At 43.4% G+C, this 24842-nt stretch overlaps 1 long non-coding RNA gene across 4 annotated transcripts in view; it reads right to left on the reverse strand.

Annotated features, from left to right (window-relative positions):
* The window catches only part of LOC132244223 (uncharacterized), an 88820-nt gene extending 76904 nt beyond the window's left edge, over window positions 1-11916 (reverse strand). Inside the window, exon 1 of one of the 4 annotated variants that reach the window (XR_009455802.1) lies at window positions 11730-11916. This is a non-coding gene — a long non-coding RNA (uncharacterized LOC132244223). The remainder of the gene's footprint in view (window positions 1-11729) is intronic. The other 3 variants (XR_009455801.1, XR_009455800.1, XR_009455799.1) reach the window with 3 other exon arrangements.
* Window positions 11917-24842: the final 12926 nt, after the last annotated feature.

Below are 24842 nucleotides of genomic sequence, written 5' to 3' on the forward strand. Positions count from 1 at the left end.
CATTCCCTTATCAGCTCTTGCACATGGCCCCTTAGAGTAACAAAAGCCATATTTTTGCCCTGTTAACTCTGTGCCTAATTCCCATATTGCCTTAAAGCATTTGTGTAAATCTCGTTAAAGTGTTAGCCTGAATAACGATGACGTGAAGAGTAAGGCTCGAAGTTGATCATGCGCTGAAGTGCTGTGCTGAATCCTGGCCCCAAAGAACAAACCATTTTCCCTCCCCGTTTTCTTCTTATTCCATCTCTCTCATTCTTTCTTTCTAATCAAAAAGCAATGCTCCGATTCACAATGATCCCTGCAGCAGAAATCTCATTGCACACTTCCTAAAATTTCATTTGCTTACCTTTTCACAACCCCATCAACACAGAAAGCTTCTAGCAAAATGCAAATATAAATATGTCAAGATTATCAGGAGAAAGAAAATCCCCAAATCCCCCACAGGGAATTCCCCATGGGCAATAAGATAAATTTAAAGTAGATGCAGGAAATGGTTCTTACAATACTCATTCATTTCATCATAATCTAACACAAATAATTACTTAAGCACAAAATCTAGAGGACTTTTTAAGGTTTATCTGTCATTGAACTTTTAGGCTACAACTTCCATAACTTAATTGAAATTATCAGCTCCGTAATCAGCACTGTCCTTGCATACCAGATACAGTCACAGTGAGACGAAAGGATGAGACGGGTTCCCAGCAAGATAAAGTATGGTAGGTTAGTGCTAATACAAAACTATATTTTAGGCTTTTTTTTTAACCTGTTTCCTAGCAGCAATCTCCCAAAGGCCCCTTCCAGTCCTGTTTTCTTGTGTAGCCTCTTACTATTAAGGCTGTCCCCACCGTAATCTTCTTCGATGAAACCTCGTTATTTAACAAGCTTTCATTGTTCAAATAGAAACCAAAGAAAGCTGGCCTTCTTCAAAGAAGCTTTCGCCGACATTTTTTGGAAGTGACTAGCAATTTCGGGTATGCAACTTCAGAGACCTGATTTCAGGGAGGGGGGTTGGCAAAAAAAGCCATCCTTTATTTGGGGAAAAAAACGTTGTATGTAAAATTCAACAAGTTCTCATTTTCTTATTTAAAAGCTTTGGTAAAAATATATCCACTCCCTATCCCTCCACCATCTTTTAAGAAGAAGGGAAAACTCCCCTGAAGACATTTCTGTGGGAATCCCCTCTATATTCTCTGATAATACTTCAGTCATCCGTCTGAGGATCTTGAAGCACGTTACAAATATTTAAATGAGCTAATCCTGTCAGACTTTTTTTCAGAGTATTTTACTGTTATGGCAGGAATTACTAACAGCCTCACAAGTTCTTTTTTCTTCATGTAGGAGTATGGTTTTACTCTTGGAAGGGCAGAATTTTGACAAAACTGAACAACATATAATATTATTCCCTTCAATTTAGCAATGAGATAACCAAAAGAAACAGACTGCAAGTTTGGATGAAGTTGATTTTTGAACTGAGTTCCCAAGCTTGGGATTTATTAATTTGCCTGGTACTTGATTCATTTCGGAAACCGATCCTGTTTTGCCAGCAGGAGAACAACACGTTCAGAGAGGGTGATAATGGCATTTACAGACAGAGGAAATGAGGGACCAGGTAACTCATCCACAGTCATGCAGCAAAATAGGTGGAAAAATGAGACAAGAATCCAGATCTGATGTCAGGCACGACTACTTTCCCAATGCCCCCCTGGACTTTTCCCAGGAGACCATCTTCCATCGGGTGTGAGCATCCCTCGAATAGGCTTTCCCATTTTCAATTGTCACTTCTCTCTAGAGGCACAAGCTTCAGTTAAGCCTATATCCCATTGCTTCCTTGTTACAATCTACTTATTTATATCCCTTGTGTACAATTTATTCCACTACGGGACTCATGAAGAAATCAATTAGAAGCACAGCACATCTACAGCTTGCTCTGAGAGAGATTGTTAGCACTTGACTCACCTACTTACACAGCAAGTTAGCGCTCTTACCTGAATTTCAATTGTGTCGAGACTGACAGGCTTTAGAAAGGATTGCATCTTCTCCCCCCGCCACATGCTTTGTAGGAATGGAAAAATCACATATTATTACAACCTGAGACCACTCATGAATTTAGTACAGCACAATCCAGCTCACCTGCCCATCCTCTAACTTCATGTCTGACTGTTTTCTGTGTCTATATCCAAGGACTTCAATAAACATCAGATATCAGTGCAGAGATTTTCAAGAGATGCGTTCATTTTTGGGTGGCCGATTCCTGACACCTGAACAAGATTGATTTCCAGAGTATCTCCCCCACGTGGCTCAAATTGGGCGCCCAAATTCAGACACCTTAGGTTATAAATCAGTTCTAATCATCTTGGTCTAGAACTTTAACCTAACGTTTGTGGGTGTAAATCTAGCATTTTACATATGCACACTGTAACGCAGACAAGACTTGGAATCGGTGGGATCCAGGCGTGTCCTTCAGTGCTTTTCTGGATTAGGGCCTACTTAGCACACAGTGAATAAAACTATTCTGTTTTGGGGCAGTTTATTCCACTAGGCATAGCTGTCCCAATAAATGGCAAAAGCATGGGATTTTCCTACCACTGCTTATGAACCACAGAAATCTGAGAATATTAACACCTGGGGGCATCTCCAATCTTTTTCCTGTTTGCCTTATCTGTGATGTCTAAAGAGCACGCAAGAGCAGACTCGCCATTAACCTCAGGTTTAAGAACGTATAGAAGCAAAAGGGCTTTGTTACTTCGGCCAGTCTCAGGATTACTGTAACAAACTTTCCATAAGGTTGGTCACATATTCTTAGCCACGACATGCACTGTTTGATCAAAGGGTATTCCCTGTGAAAGTAAAGTTCTTCGCATCAAAGTACAGCCTTATACAATAAATCTAATATTGAAGCAGGCAAAATGCATGTGCGCACACATGTGCACACACCCATTTTAAAGTTCGAAAAAATCCAACAGCAGCTTTGAAAAGTGAAGTATTCTCAAGTTGAAAACCCATTCCCATATCTATCCGTATACAACATTTGAGTAATTAGATAGATAAAAAAGCCATACCTGTTGACTTTCACGCAGTTTCAGAGATATAAGAAGTCACAATTACAAGTCATTATGCTGAAATAAGATCTTTGCTGGGCTTAATTAAGTTAAATATTCACGCAAACAGGATGGAGGAGGTACATGCTGTTCTTAATCAAAACAGAGCTCTACAATGCAAATTGCTCTCTTATGTGGACAGCACCAGGAACCTACAATACAGGGAGCAGAGCATAAGTTACAAGGACAAAGAGACGGTACTTCTGTATGACGCTCACTGTGCTTCCTCTACAGAACAAGGAGCAGAGTCTGCTGAGCCCAACATATGCTAAGTAAATACATTGTACTCAGACTAAACTTCCTTTAGGCTAAATTCGCTGAATAGGAATCTTTCGCTCTCTCTCTCTTGCACACGCACACATGCACACCTCCAATTCTCAAACTTTTGCACCATGTGAAAATTGATTTCCTCCATGAGCACATCAAGCCCATGCTCTGATTTTTGAGCTCATAGCTCCTACTTAGCTTCTGCTGCCAGGTTAAGGCTTTCTTTCTAACCTATGAAAGTACCTAGTGACCAAGCCAAATATTGCTTGCTTGAGCACAGTATAAAAGCAGAAAAGTAGATAGTCCCTGCTCTACATAAACCAAAAAAGGCATACAAGGAATAGGGGGAATGTATAGCTGTAAAGGGCACAGACAGAAATGCGAATTTTTGCCCTATCTGGCCCCTGAAAGCACTCTATGGCCATCACCAAGCAGAAGTGTACGGGTGCAAAGCATTGTAAAGGTGCCCAATCCTGCACAAATCTGAACCCCCATTGCATGAGAGTTCAGAGAAAGAGGTTTCAAAACAACATCTTCAGTAACTTGTGTCTGCTCTGCCTCCCAGCTGTTTTCAGAATGGAAGGGGGAAAGGGAGCAGAGGGAGTTTGGTCTGGGATTGTTTCAGCCTCCGCTGAAAGAGGGGCAGGTGAATTGGAGCCATCCTAAGGTGGGGGTAGGTGCTCCAATCCACCTACCCCACCCTCCAGTACTGGCTGGGGAACCCCTAGAATGAGCTCCCTCTGTTCCCTGCCCCCCTCCCATTCTGAAAGCAGTGCCTGGGCTGGGGGGGAGGAGGGGCCATTGCTAAGGGAAACCACCTGGAGGCTGGCAGCCAGCAGCTGGATTTCCCAAACCTCCCTCCTCCCTGGACCCAACAATTAACTTCTGCTTGGGTTGGGGGTTGGACCCATACTGCTAAACATCTTCATTAATGATGTGGACACTGGAGTCAGAAGCGGACTGGCCAAGTTCGCATATGACACCAAACTTTGGGGCAAAGCATCCACACCAGAAGACAGGCAGATGATCCAGGCTGACCTGGACAGGCTCAGCAAGTGGGCGGACGAGAATCTGATGGTGTTCAATGCCGATAAATGCAAGGTTCTCCACCTTGGGTAAAAAAAACCCGCAGCATCCTTATAGGCTCGGCAGTGCTATGTTGGCTAGCACTATGGAAGAAAGAGACTTGGGGGTCATCATTGACCACAAGATGAACATGAGCCTGCAATGCGATGCTGCGGCTAGTAAAGCGACCAAAACGCTGGCTTGCATCCATAGATGCTTCTCAAGCAAATCCCGGGACGTCATTCTCCCCCTGTACTCGGCCTTAGTGAGGCCGCAGCTGGAGTACTGTGTCCAGTTTTGGGCTCCACAATTCAAAAAGGATGTGGAGAAGCTTGAGAGAGTCCAGAGAAGAGCCACGTGCATGATCAGAGGACAGGGAAGCAGACCCTACGATGACAGGCTGAGAGCCCTGGTGCTCTTTAGCCTGGAAAAGCGCAGGCTCAGGGGTGATCTGATGGCCACCTACAAGTTATCAGGGGTGACCAACAGTATCTGGGGGAACATTGGTTCACCAGAGCACCCCAAGGGATGACGAGGTCGAATGGTCACAAACTACTACAAGATCATTTCAGGCTGGACATAAGGAAGAATTTCTTTACTGTCCGAGCCCCCAAGGTCTGGAACAGCCTGCCACCGGAGGTGGTTCAAGCGCCTTCATTGAACACCTTCAAGATGAAACTAGATGCTTATCTTGCTGGGATCCTATGACCCCAGCTGACTTCCTGCCCTTTGGGCGGGGGGCTGGACTTGATGATCTTCCGAGGTCCCTTCCAGCCATAATGTCTATGAAATCTATGAAATACTTACTCAAGCTGTATGTTGAATAAGCATCTCCTTTATAGAAAAGCTCCACTGAATTGCATAAGCTTATAATCTAAATGTCCTGTGAAGTGAGATCTTCGTTCCCTGACTTTTCCTCACCCCTTAAAAAGGAAGGCTAAGCCCATGCCAAAGAGAGGTGCATGGATGTCCTCCAAGCATCTCCCTCTAATGCTCCAGCATAAAGAAACATCAGGAGAGGAGTCTTCAGCAGGCTGGACAGCAGAGATTTCAGGCAACCATGAGGACTGAAGGTCAGCTCAAGGAGAGAACTCTTAGATGGGCTCTGTCATCTGTGCTGGTGTCTCTCTCGGCCCATAAGGAAGCCCAAAATCAGAAAAGCACAGCGATTGCTCTACATCACCACAGACCCTGGTTTGCCCTTGGTTATGTGCTTTATGCTGTCTTTCTAAGTGGTGCAGCACTGAATCAAACCCCTGGGCTCAGAGAGAACAAAGTTGGTGAATGGCTTTGTAGGCTTCAAGAACAGAATACACCATATCCTATTACAATCTACGGGGTGGTTCCAAAACCCATTTAAAAAGGTGGCAGTAAGGAAAAGATTATATTCTAGAGAGTATTTCCCAATTAGGGTTGAATCTGAAAGTTGAACACATGAGAGCCATTCAATTTGTATAGCCATGATCATGCAGTAATTTTATTTGGTCTTTTAAAACAATCTCTAACAGAAAAGCAATTTTGGCTAGTTCCACCAGTAGTCAATAAAGAAAGATTTTACTGTGCTATTGAAGGAGAACAATAGAAACTTTCATCACCATTATGTGTAAGCAAACAGACCACGTATTCTGCATAAACTATCAGAAAGTGAAGGACAACTTGAAACAGTAAGGCTAGCACAAACTAGAATAAACTGGCTTTCATCAGCTCTAAGTTACTCAGTAAGGGAAATTTAAATTAGCAGCTAGTGGCGATTAGTGATTGGTGAAGCTGTTGCTGTTATAGTATCATCATGTTTCCCATATCATGCTTTGTGTAATTCGAGACGTGCAACAGGCAATCTCCCTGCCGGGCAGTTGTCCATTCAGAATGCATTCTTTAATAAATCAAGTCTTTAAACTTATGTTGTGGTTCGTCTGAGCCTCTGCCCAACGGACCTGGGGACTTAGATTTTCCCCCAACACTATAAACAATGCTGAAAAAAAACATTTCTACTTAAAATCAGCCACTGCCCACACTGCGATTCCTGGACTATTTGCTGGGACAAAAGCCATCACAAGCAACAAAGAATGATAAGGAATTGAACTTGATTGATTGTGTACATTATAAGAATGAGAGGATGATTTGGTAGCTGAAGCTGTGCATTTGGGCCCACAATAGCTGGGCTCATTTCCTAATCCAGCCACTGACCTCCTGTTTTACCAAACCAATTTATTTAGCATCTGATCCAAATTAGCTCACCAACATACCTCACCTTTGATGAACTGTTAGCCTCAAATAAGACTACTAATATGCTTAGTGTTAAACACATGCTTAAACAACTTTCTAAATTGAAGTCCTTAAGTGCTCCATGCCTCAGTTTCCCATGATTGATGCAATAAGCCACCCTGTTGTGTGCGCGCTCTGTATGAACTAACTGCTTCCCTGCGGTGCTAGGTGAGCACCCTGAGCTGCTCTCTCTCATGGGCATGCTCATTACCCCATGCTCAGGGCCACTCAGAAGAGGCTTAGCTGCCTCATTTCCAGCACTTGGCATGTGTGGGTGGGGGGCTTCATGCTTTCCATGCATGCTCCTCAAAAACTAACAGCATGGAAATAAATCAGGCATATCCTGTGCCTTTTGTGGCACCAGACAGGAAAGCTCAAATGCACACATGATTTCACTGGTGCTACTTATCCCATTGATCCCGATACTACTCACAACCAAGCATATGCATAATTCATTGGAGGATCTGTGCAAGAAAAGACCTGTGTCTAAGACTCTTAGATGTTAAGGCTACACCTCCAAGATAATAGAGACCAAAGCTTTTTTACACAATCATTTTGGCCTCAGCCCCATGACTTACAGTTGAAATACAGGGCCAAAGGTCTGCTTCTTTCCAAGACCTGAAGAAGGGTGATTTGTGCCCAAAAGGTTGTCACATCTCTCTGCCAGCTACACAGATGGTTTAATAAAACATACCACAATTCAGACATTTCCTGGACCGTAATAGCTACAGTAAGACTCCAGCCCTATTAGTTGTACTACAGAATTTATTTCCACAAGGTGCGCAGTCTTGATTTGAAAACAGCAACTGGTGAAGAACACACTGCACCTCCAGGTGAATGGCAACCTAGCCCCTTTGATAAAAAACACATTATTTCTCACCTTGAACCTATATTTTTTTCTCAGTAAAAAGCAATCTGTTTTCAGGAAACCCACAAAGACACTTATGGAACACAGTCAAATCACCTCTTAAGGTTTTCTCCAGCAAACTCAACAGACTGAACTTCTTCTGTCAGTCATTAGTTTGGAAGATTTCCCAGATCTCAAGTCACTCTTAATTTTTCTTCTGTCTTCTCCAGCATGTCAATATAGACACCAGAACTGGACAATTCATTCTAGTAATGGGCTTGCCTGAATTGTATACTATGTCCATGCACCTGCTTATCTTCTTAGGATAATATCTGGAGAGCAGGAAGCATCTCTTACTATAGGTTTGGACAATGTGTCTTCATTTCACCCAGGTCCTCCAGATGCTAGTGTACTAAGTCACATAATATGAGGAGTCACCCAAGGTAGCTGATCACCTGAATTAAGACAGAGGTCATTTCTGCATAGTGCTTGAGAAAGCAGAACTTGAATTAAAATGTTGAACTGAGATGAATAAATTGCCACTTTGAGAGAAAGCACCAGATATAAAACTCTTGAAGGATAAGACCATCCCACAAGCATTCAGAAACCAAGCTTATTTGCAGCATGCTATCATCTTAAAATAATGTCAAATACCAGTTCCAGCTACAAAAAAAGGCTTAAAGTAGATGGGAAGTTTTGTATTTCCCTGGTGTTCAAAAAGAAGATGAAAGTAAAGGTCTGAACTCATGGAAACTGTATGCCAAAGTTTTTAATGGGTCGTCTTATTATTATTGCAAACAGCAACTTCAATGATCAAGCTAGGAAAAATAAGAGCAGGTATTTCTGCAAAATGAGAGTGAATGACTAATGCTTTGAATCAAATTGTAAATAGTTTCTACAGTGCATTTATAACCGTGTCAACAATAAACCCACAAACTCAGAATGATCTAGGCTTCAAATTAAATCGTAATGCAACAAATACCTAAAACAACTGCATATTTTGCACTAATGTGTTTTCCTGAGTTGAAAGGGAACCTCTCTGGCTGTACTCACTATTATCATCTGCATAAGAAACATTTCTGCAGTCATTTAAAACAGCTGTGAACAAACACATTTAGACGCCTAATATGCTTGTCTGCTTATTCTGAGGTCTGATATGAAGATTTGAAATGGCAATACTGAAAATAACAGTGAACATCATAACAAACCCCTGGAAAGAAATGGTCTTCTGAATGATTTTTTCAGATTACAGTAAAAGCATAATTTTTCCACACAGCATAGAATATTTCCCAGTGGTAGTGGATATTCAGAGATGAGAATAGGACTCAATTGGTTCTTTCCTTCAGCTTAAGAACTTATGTACCACATAGAACATGAGTCTAAAACAAGGAATTAGAAAGAGCATTTTGCTTTCCTTGAACCTCAACAACAGCTCAATGCCTTTGAAAATGAAAGCACTGTAAGAGCCGGTTCTAAAGCTCATTAAAGTCAGTGAAAAGACTCCGCCCAGTGACTTAAGTAGGCTTTGAATACACCCCTTTTCTAGGACTACACCTACTGTAGAGTGTGGAGTATGATCCAGGTGTACACGATAAGCAGAGTCAGTGGTATAGCATTCGGAAGGGAGTCCCGGGATTATTTGAAAGTCTGGATCTACAGTAGCAGGGGTTTAGGTTGTAGCCGTGTTGGTCTAAGGACATAGGCAGACAAGGTTCCTTGGGTGAATCTGATATCTTTTATTAGACCAACCCAAAATGGTTGGAGAACGGTTATTAAGCAAGCTTTTGGGTTCAAAAACCCTTCATCAGGCTAAGGAAGCTTCAGCAGTTGGTGCGTGCTCTACAGTATGCACATAACAGGCACTACAGAAGCTGGGATGCACAGAAAACTGGGCACAGAACCACGTATCTGCAAGTGCAAAAACATGCCAGACAAACTGGAAACCATTCCAGAAAGTCAGTCCCTGTACATCATATTTCTAACCCCACTTGGTAGCATTATGCATAGTGTCATTAAGATAGAAGAAAGTAAAGCAGACTTCCCACTATACTGAAGCAGTGCCAACAGCTGCCATCTTAAGTAAGTCCTAGGGACACTTTCTCTGATGGAGGAAACAGCGGCAGAACTCCAATGAGCCCCTGGAGGGGCTGGAAGTGTGTCTGAGGCTGCCAATTCAGACTTGAAAAATCAATTGTAGAAGACCTTGGCTGGCACCTGTTGCCTCGCCTGTTTGCATACGAAGTCCCATCAAAGCAAAAGGCAGTCAGAGCACTTGGCTGTGATCCTTTGAAATATTCCTCATAAAGCGGTCTTTTAAAGTGTAGCTGTGCGAGAAGTGTAACAACTTACTGAAAGTCTGCTCACGTTTGGAGCACAGCCCCAGGGCTGGTAAAGCTCAGCTACTCTTCCCCACTCTTCTTACCTGCCTCCCAACTCTGACTAGGCTGTTTTCAGTTCCCCAATCCCTCCACCCGTGGAACTACAACCCCACACAGACACATCAACACCCCTCCCCACCGCAGGGTGTCTGTCCTTCCCTCTCCACTCCCTCCACCTGCTAGGCCCTCTGTCCACCCCAAATTACCTATACAGAATTCCTGGTACCAGCCAAGGTGCGCGCTTGCTGCTCCTGATCTATCACGGCACAGCTTAACAGTACGATACATGAGAATGGACCAGGTGCAAATGTCTGCACAAACCTGAAGGTGCAACCCTGCCTTGCCTTCTGCCTGACTTCAGACTAACACAGCTAACTACCTCACTTTTCTAGACACAGAAGGAGGTTTGCCACGCCTGCCAGGATGAATTCTCCAGGCTTAGGCAGATGTACTTCAAACCATCCCGTTTCCCATACCACATACACAAGTCAGAGGTCAGGTTTTTGTCAACCAGTCCTACTCTGCATTAACTCCTTGACAAGGTACCAAACAAACAGAAGTCCAACAACATTCAAGGCAAGCTGTGATGTTCAGCTCCTCTAAAAATATTCTGCTGCCTTTGTGAATATTGGGGATTTGTACACAGACCCCATGTGCATGTATGTGTGCGTGGGTATGTCCCTGCTTAACATCTGCTTCGTTCTCCTGGAGCTTCTCTTCTTGAAAGTCGAGAAAGCACCTTGTCCCTTCCAAAGCAAAATCATAACAACAACTAAAGAAATCAAGCCCGAAACCTAAGGAATTTTACAACCTTCATTTAAGTAATCCAATTAAGAGCACACAGATAGGAAGGAAAAATTGTTTTAAAAAAAATTGCACTACTAACCTCAAAAAGGGAAGTAACTACTGCAAAGGTTAAAGGTGGCATTTTTATACTCGGCGTCAAGATGAAGCATGGACATGCTGGAGAACATGAGAGCCAAAAGTCTTACCACATCAGTACCACTGTGCCCTTTAATGTTTTTAGTGTTTAGGACTTGTGTGCCTGCCTAGGAAGATAGGGTGTGAAGTAACAGAATACCAACTACTCTTCACTGATTTCCATTATGGACAATTTGAAAGAGCTCCAGCATGGGTTCTATGCAGCTCAGCTCAATTGAAAACAAAGCAAAATTTATTTAATCCCACCCCCCAAACTCAACTAACAAAAAAACCCCAAGTCCCTACTGTAAAAGTAGTGCTTGGAAATACATGTTGAGGTTAAGCAGAACCATAACAATTCTAGAGGATCTCTGGAGTTAGCTGCATTACATTGAGCTGAACTTAAAAGTATGCTCAAAGTGTTCATATACAAAGTTATTGCAGATTTGTACACAGTTTACTTGTGCATGAATAGACCGTGGCAAAGAAATCCTTAATCTGCTTCTTATGATCTCTCTCTACCTTAAGTAATGTTTTGTTTAAACACCACAAGGACCATGAGCACCCATCATATACGCTGAAGGATGAATATGTCTTTTTTAAGACATCAATTAGTGTGTTGGAAAAGAAAATGGATGAAGAGATAAGAACAGCGAGAGAAGAATAGGAGGGCAGCAGATACAGGCTAAGTTTAAGACCCAAACTGATTAGGTACATGCCAAGCTAGTCAAAGCTAACCAGGATCTCCAATCCAAAGTTCAAAAGAAAATCACTGTGATTTATTTTCACAAAACAGAAAGAGGTCCTGCCCTTAAATGTCCAAACATAAATACAACCCAGCTTCCTTCAGTCTGAATCCCAACAGCAGTATTATAAATTGTGCCTCACCTTGGCAAAGTATTTGCAGAGCAGTCAACAGCAAACACTTGAGGACTTCTCTCCAGCAAACTGCTGCACTCAAGCCCCAGCTCCAAACACAGCAAACTATTTAATTAATTAAATTCCCCGCACCTGGCTCAAATCACCTCTCCAGCTCCCAGAGGGAACACCTGTGGCCATTTTTCTAACCCAAGGAAGAAGTTTAACTCCTTCCCTGCCAATTTCTGAGGATGGAGAATGGTTTCTTTATTACTCATTGGGATGAAGTCTAGGGAATAAAAACATTAGTGAATTTTAAGGATTTTAAATAAACTGCGTGTTTCAATATAAGGCCCATCATGGATGCTGAAAATAAAAAAGGGAATCCCAAGTTAGTAGTGCTAATGGCATGGAAGTAGCTGTTGACAGCCATTTATCAGAAGACAAGATTACATCTCATGAATAGATTGGGAATAATGGAACCATTACATTTCAATTTCCTTTTTTCATAATCACAGCACCTGAGACTTGGTGAGAATGAATCTCCTTAACAAATTGTATAATACATAATTGCAATGCTTTACAGAGAGAATATTGGAATGGAAAAGGGGCTGGAGAAATAAATTGCAAATATCAAAGATGTTATTTAGTAAAGCAAGTGGTGGGTCAACTCTGGATTTTCAAGGTGATTTTTTTTAATCCACATTGAATATAGCAACTATTTAATATGTCTTACTGTTGTGGAAATAAGTTTAACCAGGCCTCTTACTTGACTAAGAAGAGAGAGAAAGAGAAGAGAAAAAGATGCTAATACTGATGCTATGTGTTTTAAAATGTTCTAAGATATGGAAAAAAACATCATGCCTTGTTTTGTCTGTGTGCAGATGTTAACCTCCTCCTTTCTGCCAAACCAGAAGCTGATAACGGTTCCCAAAATATAATGTTTTTGGGGGTTTTTTTTCTAAATGTCTGACAAACAAAAGATCAACATCTTTCTGTTTCTCTCATGGTTGCTTTGTCTGAACCCTGCATCTTTTCTCACTGTCTAAAGTATAAATACGCTTGTAAATTTGTAGAGGTCAGAGTTCCTTTGAGAACTCTCCCTGTGATCACTTGTATAGCTTTAAACTCTCCCTGTGATCACTTGTGTAGCTTTAAATAAACCTAGATGGCTCTGCCAATTCTAATACAACCACAATGAGAAGTTTGATTTCTTCCACACTGTGCATTACTTCCATTGGGTTATACTTTGAGAGATCAGAAAAACTTGTCTAACTACAAAGCAATTTGAAGGAAAAAAAAAACAAAAACAGAACAACTCAGACCCTCTTCATTGTGCAGAAATTTTTCCTTGCCTGGGAAGAGTATTCAGAACCTCTTTATAATATTTTATACACCAAACAATGTTGCATTTTCTGATAGATTAAGGTGAAAGGTATACTGCATTTCCATTAAAGAGTATCATAAAAATCCTGATAAATAGTCATTTGCAAACTTCATGGGAATGCTCTCAATGGGCTATGATTCATTATTTGTTTCAAGAAGTACATCACTCAAAATTAATACACTAATATCTATCTAATCCAAAATATGACGGAGTACTGGCATGGCAAAGACAAACAGAAAGAAGAATCTATCATGGCTTAAGTCAAAAGCATTGTTTTAATTAGAAACTTGCCTCCATGCAGGCATAATTGTTTGACCTGGACTCCTTTATGCTACAAGAATAACGCTCATAAAGGACAAAGCTCAGTATTCCAGGAACCTCGCTGCTAATATATATTATATATGCAATGCACAAGTTCATGAAACAATTCAGCTACAATAGAACAATTTATAGGCCCAATACTTCAGGAAGATACTAGGAATGATGTCTGTTCTCCAAAGTAGTCTATTTAATTACTTGATAGTAGTCATTACACCAGTGTCATCCAGCTGCGACCAACATTAGGATCACAGAAGAAAGTTAGCAAGACATGGTAGATCATCTGTTTCAGCTAAGGCAAGCTCAACATGCATTCCTCCAAAAATTGATACATCAGACATCAAACTAATTTTAGAGCATGTCTTAGCTAAGAGGCACCAAGGAATGCTAAAGGTTTTACAAACTTTAAATCACTTCACCAGCTAATTTGGGGGTGAAACATCTCATACATATCAATTCCCTCCAACACAGAATGGTAACTCAGTGGTTTTATGCATCTCTGGAGGATGTACGTTGGTGATGTTCAGTATTTAAAGAATTGAAATGAAGATTCATGACACTTCAGAGAAAAAAAATTGCTTGGCTATAACTGGAATATGGCCAGAACATTGGAGATAACACCACTATTACGACCTCTCACAAAAGAATGGTGATTTTCAAAATCCAGTAACATATTGTGTGAAAAGAAAACCCCTTAATTAAATAAGACTGTGCAACACCAGGTCACACAGCTGGTGAAGCCCTGATTCTGAAAGAAAATAACTAAGTCAAGCTGCCCTTTACTAGTAAAACCCAGGGAGAGGATTGTAGCAGCTGGTACCCATACAACTTAAACTCATAGCACATTAATTTTTTTGACAAACAATTTTATTTTGGCCTCACTTGGGTCTTGAGAGGAGAAGAAGAACCTAGCACAAGAGACATGTACAGTGAAAGGTCTAGAAAGCACCAGCCTTTAGGTAATTATCACAGGAAATATTTTTTTGCAAAAGCAGGTAATTTACCTTGCAGCTTCTGTGCCAGCTTCTTCTGAGCTTCACAGATCAAAAGAATGAGTTGACACAGATAACCTGAGTTGAATTAGAAGCTTTTCCACCCACTTACTGCCAGAAAACAAGGGAAAAAAAAAAAAAACCCTACATAAAATGCAAACAAGAAAACAAATGCAACAGAAAGGGCTGTTTATGTTTTAATGGCTGTGATATAATGCTGCAGGTGATAGGCAGGATCCTTCCTTTTTGAAAGACATCAGAGAATTAACTGTCGGCACAGTGAAAGATAAAAATGATCTTTAAAGGATGAATGTGTGATAAGTGCTTTTGAGCTTTTCCTTTCTGACAGATGATTCTTGCCACTGGAGTGTCACAAAAGTAAAACATTTAAAAAGGAGTGGGGCCAGATCATCTCCTGGTGAAAGTCAACATGGATTCATGAACTTTGTAGGAGCTCTCCCACTTCACACCCACTAAGGATTTGCCTTATGCTGTGGGTGTTCAGTAGTAGTCTCAACCATTCCCTTCAACACCTTACATTTTCATTATGCAGAGATCTAGCTTGCTTGCTTTCTTTAATACATCATTGCTTTCCAGGCCTGTGCCTCTGTAAGGTAAGCAACTAATTAGCAATGGAAGACATCTTCAGAGCCTGTCTTATGTACCCTTTCTCTGGTTTGTTTGTTCCTTTCAAGACAGTTGCAAAATCCATGGGAAGCAAAATAAGAGGATGCTCAATTTTTCCTCTCTTTTGTACTGGTGTAAATAAGGAACAACTTTTTCAAGTAGAGAAGCAAGATTGAGGAACACAGAATGCATCATAAATGTATTTGGAACAAAGACACTTTAACCAAACACCCAAATACATTTTCTCTGCATGTTGGAAATGAATGGTCCACCAGCTGGGGAGTAGACGGCATGGGCAGAGCCCTGACTTGACACAGTTGGGTTTTTGGAAGTCAGTTTTTGGAAGGACATTGCAGTTGGACTTCCCTCTACTTCCCCAGGAAGAAATGGAAACAGGTACATCTTTGAGAACCTATTCCTGAGGCGCTTTTGTCTCAGCCTAGCACACAGCATGGTTATGTATATCAGAACAATTTTAAGGCATTTTTTTTTTCAAATGTTAATTTTTCTGAAAATGGCAATGAAACCAGAAGTCTTCCATTTACCATCCACTGGCTTCCAAATCTCCCTTTCTTGCCAGCAAAAAAAATCTTGGAACTGATCTTCAGCAGCCTAACTGGGTGAGGTCCAGTTTTAGCTTCAGCATTTCCATTCGCAACCAAAAGTGTTCACATCAGACCCTCTGAAGTCAAAAGAGTTATGTACCTGTTTGTCTGAACTAAGAACCTGACAGGTCATCTTTGACTCCTCCTGGAACGGTTAGGACATAGAGCAGCACGTAATGACTAGAACAACAAGCTGGAAGCCACTTAAATGTTATAGGTAAAGTCCTAGGCCGCTCAAGTCAGTAAGGCTGAAATTTTACCCCATATGAAAGCATTTGCAGAAACAAAAATGAACCCAGTGGAAGCATCTCTGGGATATGCTTGTAAACCCCTCAGACCAGTTTTATTTCAGGTGACACTTGAGTCAACAGCTACAGATGAGTAACACCAGTAATACCACCAGTCAATTGAACTGCCAGAAACCAACAACAAACTTCCATCTACTTCTACTTCCCAGACAACAACATTTTCCTCACATATTGCTCAGTTTTATTTTATGACCATTTGGGGTATGAATGTATTTATCACAACAAGGTCCCCAAAATCCACAGTCTATAAATGTAATTGCTCTCTGTAATTCTCTCTATATAAAAGCCTTCGTCTGTCTGTCTCTCTGCAATGCTTTATTCGCACTCGGATTGGTTGTGTGAAACAACCAATTCTAAAATTAGAATTTTAAGGATCCCGAGTTGGGCATTTGTAACTGTTCAACATTATTTGGTGGAGAACGCAGGCATTATTCTAGGATTATTAGCGGATTGGTAATTGGGGAGACTGTGTCTCCAGATAGAAGCCACGTCCACGGAGGTGGGTGGGCAATAGTCACCCAAGGGGGTGGATAAGGATTTAGACTCACCCAAGGGGGTGGGCAGACTCAAGGAGGGTCTGGATTTAGTTGTCACCCAAGGGGGTGGATTAGGATTTAGACTCACCCAAGGGGGTGTGCAGACTCAAGGAGGGGTCTGGATTTAGTTGTCACCCAAGGGGGTGAGCATATCTCAAGGAAGGGATTTGGTTATAGAACTGCAGGGGCAGAGTCAGTTGGGAGCGTGAGGACTCAAGGAAACTGAGAAGCTTGAGGCATGTTGAGGAAAATGTCTTTGTTTAGGAAAAAAGCCCCTAAGGTTGGAGCAGGAGGCCAAGAAGATAAGTGGGTATGGAGGGAGGAAATTCCCCCTCTCCATAGGGAGATTCTGAAGGGTGGACCCAGTCCATGGAGGGAGGATGTGTGCACCCCAGTCTTTTCCATAGGGGACATTGAATCTCAATTTGAAAGATTTTGCCTTTGTGAAAAACCCTCTGGTCAAAGGCAACGCAGTGCCTTGGTCTGGCTGCTGTGGCATGCTGTAAAAACAGCAGTTGAGGAAAAAGCTCAGCGAGCCTCTGAAATTGAGGAAAAGGAGGAGCTAATCCAAATTCTAAAAGATAGATGTATTCAATTGGAAACCAGCAATCAGACTCTAAAGGGGTTGTCTCGGAATTTGGAAAATGAAAATGAGCAATTGAGAAAAATAAATCAAGACAATGCCCCAAAATTGGAATTATTGGACCAAGAAAAGGCTAGCCGAGAAGCCTTGCAAAAATTGGTAAAAATAATGGCTAAAAACCAACCTGAGAAGGGAGCCAAGGTCAACCATGGCCCCTGTCTAAATACCATTAACCATTTGAAAAAGGAACTCCAGGAGCACAGCCTGCAAGTAGCAGCTGTCATCCGGGGAGACTAAGCCAGGGATCCAGACATCCCCTTCAATCCAGGAGAGATTTGGGGTGGGGAGATATGGGGAGATCCAGAGGATGCAGGGGAGCCCTCTCCTGAAGACCCTAAGTCTGATCAGGAAAGGACCCTGGTGCCTGAGGTGACCGCAAGCACGTGGACCTCAGTCACTCAGGATGCTCAGGGAAAACCCACAGAAACCACACAGGTAATGGTCCCCCTCAGCGGAGCTGATCTAGCAGCCCTGGGCAAGACCCTGGGATCTGCTAACATTAGGAATTTGGGACAGTGGTTGCAGAAATCCCTGAATGTATTGGAGTGTGAAACTCTGAGTGTCCGGGAATGGCATCGCCTACTAAAGGCTTGTGCCACCCCAGAGATTCAGGCAGCTATGGATCAGGAGGACAGCTTTGGGGGAGACAATATTCTCCAGAGCAGAGTGGGTTTGGGGATCAGTTTGGGAAGAAAGACATTTAAGGGACAGTTCGGGGCTAGCCACCAGACACCTGGGGAACCTGTTAGGGACTATGTGATCTGGTGTGTTATGCTGGGATTGCTGTCAGGGACGGTTCTGCCCCTAGACAAGGAGAACAAAAGGACTTCAGACATAAGAAGTATAGATTACCCTCCTGGGTTTTGGAAGGAGGTACAGGAAGGCATGCATCAGCCCATAATTGGACTGATGGGGCCTCTCCGAGAGACCGGGAGATATGTGCTGGGAGAAGTCCTAGCCCGGGCCCAGGATGCAGAGAGGTTAATTGGACATCAAGGGTGGGGGGTGATTGGAGCCACCCAGTTCAGAGAAAAGCTTAATGACACACCAAATTATATGGTTACCTATTCTAATGAAAGTGCCTACCCCAAACCTGATAGGGGGTTTGGGGGTCCAAATTATTGCCCCAGCTCACACTGGATTAACCCCAGGGTATCAAAGGAAAGAGTGGGGGAAAATGGGATTCGGTCAGCAGTTTGGAAGTTTTTAATGCAGCATGGGGAACCAAAAGGGAGATGGCATGGAAATCCTCTAGCCGAGCTGCTTATCAGAATGGCAGAGCTAACTGGGGAGGGAGCAGCACCTCCCCTTTCTAACAGGGTAGCAGCCTCAGTCCCGGTCTCCGAGGAGCACTGATGGAGCCCCCGTAATGGGACCCCTGAGCAAAGCCCTGGCTCATGGGAGAAATTGGGGACCCTCATTTGGGATCCAGGAGGGAGACCCCAAATACCTGTTACGGTGGGAACTCAAAGGTATACCAGTGCACTCCTGAACACCGGAGCTGCACTAAATGTATATGGGAGGAAATGGGACCTAAATCAGGAAAATGGGTACATGTGTCCCAAGAAACTGTTTAAGGGGGCAGAATAGATCTAACCCTGAATCTAGCCTTGTTAATAGGATCCTTTGTGTCATGAGGAGAGCATCCCAGTGACCCAGCTTGGAGAAAAAAAAAAAAAAAAATGAGCCACCAACCACCTAACCCTCGAGGAACAATCTCTTAACCCTGCCGGCCACCCTTCTTGGCTAGCAGGAAGGAACGGCTCTGAGCCATTGGAAAATACGCATTGGACGGGCTGATCAGTGCTCGATGTTGAGGCAGGAAAAGGCCAGAGAAGTCTTTGACTTGTGACGGCCACCCTCCTGTAGGTAACTGCTCCACTTTTTCACTATAAAGGAAAAGTACCCCAAAAAAATGGAAAATGCTGTGGGCGCTGCCACTGCACATGTCAGCATTGCACTTTGTAAATATGAATAATCAGCCGCTGCAAGGAGTTTTCCTTGGCAGGTTTGTGTGTGTTTGTTTTCTTTTGCAGAAACCACAGTGTAGTCAAAGGTGACCGACAAACCAGGAGGCCTCACTACTATCAGCAGCATCTTCCTCATCACAGCCATGGCAAAAATTGTCTTGTCTGTTTGTGTTGTCTTGTTATATGTTTTGTGTTTGTTTGTCTGGTTTGTTTTAAGTTGTCAGTTTAAATAGATATGATATCATAAAGATATAATAAGGGTAATTGGTAATACCTCATCTAAAAATTGGACCTGTCTGTGGATCCCAGACCAGAACACTTCCGTCCGGTTGGACTGGAAAGTTGTTCTGATATTTGAAACAAGGGCAGCAATTCTCAAAAGGTTTTATCTTCCACTTGGTTAGCAAAAGGATATTTATTAAGGGTCATGTGTACTTAGGGGTTTGTTGTTTTTTTTTTGGTTTTGTTTTGTTTTTTCTCTGTACTTCTCTTAAGGATTTAAGTGCTATTTAGAATATCAGTATAATAAGATGTGTGTAAAAAAAAACTGCATTCAAAGTCATATTTTAATAAGCAAAGAGACAGGTATACCATTGTAACTGTTCAAATCAACCTCGTTATGTTATTTTCTCTCTCCCATCCCCCAAGGCTTTTCTCTGTCAATATCTTTTAACTGCCTAAGTTTTGTTTTAACTTCAAACCAGCTGAAGATGACACACCTCCTGTCTATATAGCTGAACAATGGTGTTCAAACAGTATAGTGACATCACCCTTGTGTAAGGCCGATGTCAAGCGGGGGAATAATGTAGCAGAAAGCCCCCTTTTCCTCTTGCCTGCATTTGCTCTCCCCTCTTTGGATATGCTTTTCTTTTTCTACCTTTTCTTCCTTCCTCTCTCTTTCACTTTAAGATAAGGAATTGTATTTTAAAATTTGTATGTGTGCATTTTGTATCTCCCCTTGTAGTTTGGTATTTTTATCTATTTGTGTGCCATGGCATTTGTAGCTTATATTTTATACTCCTCACCTTTCAACTTTCAACTAAATGTGTTTTAGTAAGTTATACATTGTAACATTGTTAACAAAGGCAGGAATCAAACTGCCCTTCCCTGTATCAGGCTGGCCTCTGAAAGAATGAGTGAATCAGTGATTGAATGTGTAACATGGAAGCAGGCAGCGATTATCACCTGGAAGCTGAACTCAATAGAAGACAGTGTAACAACTGGGAAATCTCTATACCTCACTGAACAAGGGCTAGAAGCCCTGGCCTGACTTAATCAACACCAGAGACCAACTTTTGGGCTGAATATCTCCAGATCGACCGCTCCCAGAGCCCTATTCTAAATTCATCAACGGACTCCCAAACCTGCACGTACATGCGGACGACCCCTGGGGCTGACAGATGCTGTCCAGTAGCCACCAAGGGGGGAGGGGGGGAAGTCCCACGAGGGTCAATGACCTCTGGATTGGGCAAACCAGAAAACTGGGGAGTCACCAAAGTCTGCCAAGGACAGATAAAAGGCAGTGAAAAGTGACCCTCAGTGGCGCCCTCTTGATCTCCAACTCGACCAGACCTGTCCAGCCAGAAGGACCAGCCGGCGACCCCCTTCTGGAAGATAACACCACACTGAAAGAAGCCTCAACGACAGACTCCAGCGCTTGTAGGATAGGTATACCTGACTCTGTAGCTTGCTACTGTGTGTGTGTATGTGTGTGCATGTGTGCGTGTGTGTGTGTGGACCAGCCCCAAGGTTTATGATTACAGTGTTTCAATCTGCCTAATAAACTAGAATTTTAAGGATCCCGAGTTGGACATTTGTAACTGTTCAACAAGCCCACCCTTGCAACCTATCCAGGTCTTTCTGCAGTCTTTCCCTTCCTAATAGCGTGCCCATCTCACCCCAAATTTTGGTATCATCAGCAAATTTGAACAGGTTGCTTTTCACCCTGTCGTCCAAATCGTTGATAAAGAACTTTGATAAAGAACGTTGATAAAGAACTCATCTAGACCCAGCACTCTTTCCTGGTTATGCAGGGGGTTGGACTCGATGATCTATTGAGGTCCCTTCCGACCCTAACATCTATGAATCTATGAATCTACGAACTTGAACAGTGTGGGCCCAAGGACCGAGCCCTGGGGGCTCCGCTGCCCACTTCCCCCCAGGTCGAATATGACCCATCCACCACCACCCTCTGAGTACGACCCTTCAGCCAGTTCTCAATCCATCTGATGGTATAGGCATCGATGCCACAGTCACCTAGTTTTTTAATGAGGATGAGGTGGGAAACAGTGTGAGAGCAGTAGACGCAGCTCTGCAGACATGGTGCAGATGCGGAGTGCCACTGCCAGGGACCTCACCCTAGCGCTGCCACCTGTCATGGGCTCTTCTGAGGCTTCCACCCAGATGGAGCTCTTTAAAGATAAACCTGGCTGAATATAGTATCAGACTTAACTAATTTAGGTCAAACCAGCTTATGAAAGTTCTGTCCCAGACCCCTTCCTAGTTCAACTTAACTCAGAGTCCCCCAGCACCCTTGTCTGGGCTGTGCTGTCTGCTCCAGAGCGCAGGGCTGGCCCCACACCCCCAAACCCTAACTGGAGCAGTAAGGACTGGCTCAACTGCCCTCCTCCCACCAGGCAAATCTGTGTTGGGGTCTGGGGCTAGGGAAGGGGTTAAACTTCCCTTTCTCTGAGTACGGAGCTGGCCTGGCCTGCCCTGCCCTGCTTACTTTGTGCTGGCTGTGACTGTAGACTACAAATCCCAGAGGCACCTGAAAGCAGGAAGAGGAAGTGATGAGCAACCCTGCAGAGTCCTGCTTCTGTAAGTCTGGACTGCAAATCCCAGAGATGTCAGTGGCAGCAGGAAGAGGAAGCAAACACCTTCCCCATGCTAGCTATGTGCCAGAGAGCTCTGCTCTAACATACCCTGGCTTCTGGCTTGAGCCAATGAAGGCGTGTGGCTATATTTCCTGAATCAAACGTGAATATTGGTCATTTGCTTATTGGTTCAATCATTGCAGTTTAAACTAACCTGCAAAGACGGAATCAATTCAGCCTCAGGCTTTTTGACTGTCTGTACTTAGCCACTAAGATCAGCTTAATGTACAGGGAACTTCCAGTGGCACAAACAAGTCATAATATTTCTTATATTGCTTTACATTCTTCCAGAGGCAAGGATTTCTTAGGGTGATATCTTTTATTGGACCATCTATGTATTAGGGATAAAGTTAGGCAAGATTTTGAACACAAGACATTCTGTGAGAGAAGGGTAGGATTTCACAGATGTTTCTATTATATACTCTACTGGCACCACTGACCTTCCCTCAACTGAGAGAGCACAGGGCTCCATTTATGGATGTAATTGTCAGGTCTTGTGGTCAGAGCCCAGTGAGGGATGTAAGAAAAACTAACTCTTACTCCTTTTGTTAAGCCATTGTATGGCTGCACAGTTGACAAGAGTGGTTCTCAAACTTTTTTGTACCAGCACCCATTTGTAAAACATCAGTGGCCGGTCCGAACCCACTGCCCCTCACCCCCAGGCCTCGAGCCCCTCATGTGTGAGGCAGAGGGGTATGGGGAAGTGGGGCCCAGCAGCCCCGGACAGGCTGGAACTCTGCCAGGCTACAAGGGAAAGGCCATGGTTTTCCATTTTTCAAGTTTGTTCACAAACCTTTCACATATTCTTGCGACCCACTTTTGGGTTGCAACAATATATGACACTATGATATGTTCTAAATCATAGTACGGACTTATGATCTTAAATTGTCCTTTGCTCTATTTTATCCCACTATCTCTCTGGAGCACCCAAACAAATTGTTTTTCCTTCTTGGTGCTAGTACCTTCCCAGTCCAAGTGGATGGTATTACACTTCCCATTTCAGTCATCCTTTAACTGGGCTATGAATACTTAGTTCCTCTAATCTCTCCTTGAAAAACAGTCTCTCTGTGTCCTTAATTATTTTTGTTGCCCTTCTCTACATTTCCTCCAGCACTTCTCTCCTGCCAGCTTTGCAGTCTATTCCCTCTTAGTTTCACATCTCATTGCCAAGTTGGTAACAGATGGGAGATATCAAACATTTGGATGCATCATATATTTTGTAGATAATAGGAGTAGTTCTGTTGTACTACTTTGACCTATTTGTTATGTGGTGTTTATTCTGCCTGTTCATTGCATTCTTCTCCTGCTCATAATTTTGCTAACCTGCAAGGAGGGGAAGGATGGCCAGATAATCAAAATACTGAATACTAAAAAGGCCAACATAATACAGCACAGTACCTGAGCTACCAGAATATATCAGGTATTAAAATGTTGATAGCTCATGCTCTGAAAAGAGAGCAAGAGGGAATAAAAAGATCAAAGGATAGAACTTTGGAGGCGGGGCTGGGGGGATGGGGCTGACACCTCCAATACACCTGCACCACCCTCCAGCACCAGCTGAACCCCAGCCCCCGACCAAACTCCCTCCGCTGTCTTCTTCCCCTCCCATTCTGAAAACAGCAACAGGCTGGGAGCTCCGCAGACACAAGTTACAGAACATGCTCTATTTTGGAGCATGTTCATCTGAACCTTCATGCAGTGAGGGTTCATATTTTCATGGAATCGGGCCCTTTTAAAGCTGTCTGCAGCCAAACACTTTTGTTTGGTTATGGCTGTAGACCACTTTCTGGAGCCAGATCAGGCAAAAATTAGGCCAGTACAAAGTGGCTGGTATTCGCTTCGGATTCAGATTTGGCCAATTTGGGGGACAGCGATTCAATTTGGTGATTCAAATAACTGTTCTGATTTGATTTGCCCGAATATTATTTGGAGGGGGGGAGAGCGAGGGAGAGTCAGGGGGCTCATGTAGGGCCCCCCATGAAGCATGGGGCACTGGGGGGCAGTGAGGATCGCCCCCCTGCCTGGAAGCACCTGGTAAGCACTGGGGCTTTTCTTTACAGTACTGAAATGCGGCTGATGGGAACAGCCTTGGGGGAGGTTAGGGGAGCGGGTGGAGGTTGGGGGGCCTGGCATGGTACCCTCTTCCAGCTCCCTCTCCCACACCCCTAGATTCATAGATTCATAGATGTTAGGGTTGGAAGGGACCTCAATAGATCATCGAGTCCGACCCCCTGCATAAGCAGGAAAGAGTGCTGGGTCTAGAAGACCCCAGCTAGATGCTCATCTAACCTCCTCTTGAACACCCCCAGGGTAGGGGAGAGCACGACCTCCCTTGGGAGCCCGTTCCAGACCCTGGCCACTCTAACTGTGAAGAATTTCTTCCTATTGTCCAATCTAAATCTGCTCTCTGCTAGCTTGTGGCCATTATTTCTTGTAACCCCCAGGGCAACCTTGGTGAATAAATACTCACCAATTCCCTTCTGTGCCCCCGTGATAAAGTTATAGACAGCCACAAGGTCGCCTCTCAACCTTCTCTTGCGGAGGCTGAAAAGATCCAGTTTCTCAAGTCTCTCTTCGTAGGGCTTGGTCTGCAGGCCCTTAACCATACGAGTGGCCGTTCTCTGGACCCTCTCCAGGTTATCCGCATCCCTCTTGAATTGCGGTGCCCAGAATTGCACGCAGTCCTCCAACTGCTGTCTGACCAGCGCCCGATAGAGGGGAAGTATCACCTCCTTGGACCTATTCGTCATGCATCTGCTGATGCACGATAAAGTGCCATTGGCTTTTTTGATGGCTTCGTCACACTGACGACTCATGTTCATCTTGGAGTCCACTAGGACTCCAAGATCCCTTTCCACTTCCATGCTACCCAGCAGGTCAT

This window comes from Alligator mississippiensis, chromosome 11 (assembly GCF_030867095.1).
Source record: "Alligator mississippiensis isolate rAllMis1 chromosome 11, rAllMis1, whole genome shotgun sequence".
In the NCBI taxonomy this organism is placed as follows: Eukaryota; Metazoa; Chordata; order Crocodylia; family Alligatoridae; genus Alligator; species Alligator mississippiensis.